The sequence below is a fragment of the Petaurus breviceps genome, unplaced genomic scaffold (genome assembly GCF_028583685.1).
Source record: "Petaurus breviceps papuanus isolate PSGF00001 unplaced genomic scaffold, PetGlider_PUasm1.0 76, whole genome shotgun sequence".
Lineage (NCBI taxonomy): Eukaryota > Metazoa > Chordata > Mammalia > Diprotodontia > Petauridae > Petaurus > Petaurus breviceps.
Genome location: NW_027186473.1, coordinates 23636981 through 23638851, shown reverse-complemented (window position 1 = coordinate 23638851; position 1871 = coordinate 23636981).

The window sequence follows — 1871 nt, the reverse complement described above, 5'->3', positions numbered from 1 at the left end:
GAGTCCTTCAGTTGCTGAGTGGCTGCAAGTTTGTTTGCTGGGAGTTCCAGGAGGGAACGGGCTTTTGGTGGAAGAAGAGACCATCGTGGGGGACCCTTAGGGTAAAGATGAGGAGCTTGGGGGTGAATAAGAGATCCAGAGAAGAGAGAAGTGGAGTCCAGAGAGGCAACAAGGGTGAACTGAGTGAATAAGCTGAATGATATTTGCTGACCAATAACAAATTATTAAGGAGAATTTCCCTGTGGAAGAACAGTCTTTTAGTCTGGAGAGGTGACCTCTCTGGAGAGGTAACTTCTGGTGAAGTGAAGACAAGGAGCCTCATTTCAAGGGAATTTATTTCAAAGGGTGGGAGACTATCAGCATTGGGTTATTGAATCAATCTTGGAGCATCAATGTGGAACATTAACAAGCTGTTGCTGGAAGTGTGAATTGTCCAACCATTCTTCAAGGTAATTGGGAAATATGCTTAAACAGTGACTAAAATGTCCATACCCTTTGATCAAGAAATTCTACTCTTAAGGACCATTAACTGACAGCATAAACTTCTGAAATATTCTGCTCTCTAAATCCTGGTAATTATTTTGACCCCAAGGAGTTCAATGATTAAAAAGAAAGGCTCTGGCTGTCTCAAAATGCGTATAGCAATGCTTTTTGTTATACATAACAACAAAGACCTGGTAATACAGTAGCTCTCCATGTACTGGGAAATAACCAAAATAGTTCTTATAAGTGAATGTAATGAAAGATTACAGTTGTAAAACATGAACATGACAAATAAAGAGAAGCATGGGAAGACTTAGTGAACTGATGTAACGTGAAGATAACAGAACCATTAAAACATGCACTGTCTACCACTACATAAATGGAAAGAACAACAAAACAAAATGATAGAAATTGATTGCTAATAATGAACAAACTTGGCCTCAAAAGAAGAGATAAGCAAGTACTTCCAGCCTTCTTTGATGAATTGAGGGACACTAGGTATGGAATAAAGCATCCAACTTAAAAAAAAATTGTTGACTAGATTTTTTTTAACTCTCCCTCCCCCTTTTTTGTTATTTAGGAATTGCTATCTAGGAGAGGGAGGAGAGAAGGATATGTGTGTGTGTCTCTCTGTGTGTGCATACATACACACACATATATTTATATATGAACAAATATATATCAATACAAATTTATCTTAAAAAATGATTTTCAGAGAAACCAAAAGTTCAAGTAAGAGATTTAGTTTGCATGTTTCAAAAGCAAGACATGAACTAAGGTCATCTAGACTCCCAAGCTAGTTATCCAGTATGGCTCGTTGTCTCTCTGCTGTGTTGCAATAACCAAATGGTAACTGGTGCAAAATCTACAGAAAATTGCTTATTCTCATTTCAAAGACTGAATTATCACATATATAAGTGAACAAGAAAGTAAATTCCATAAATTTTTGTCTAATAAAAAGCCTTGTCTACATAGAAAAGGTATATTAAACCTTAGGAGGGTCAATTTAGATATCATCCCTTCATATTCAACTCACTGCATGCCCTCTGTCCACATATGTATATACACACATACAAACACACACATGCACATATACATACAAAAATATGCATATATATACATATAGACATACACATACACATTGATTCTTTTATTTGAGAGTCAAACTTTCTCTTCAGCTCTGGTCTTTTTAATCAAGAAAGCTTGAAAGTCCCCTTTCATTGAATATCCATATTTTCCCCTGAAAAATAATACTTAGTTTTGCTGGGAAGGTGATTCTTGGTTTTAATCCCAGCTCCTCTGAGCCCCAGAATATCACATACTAAGCCCTTATCACAATGTAGAAGCTGATAGATCTTGTGTTATCCTGATTATGTTTCCACAACACT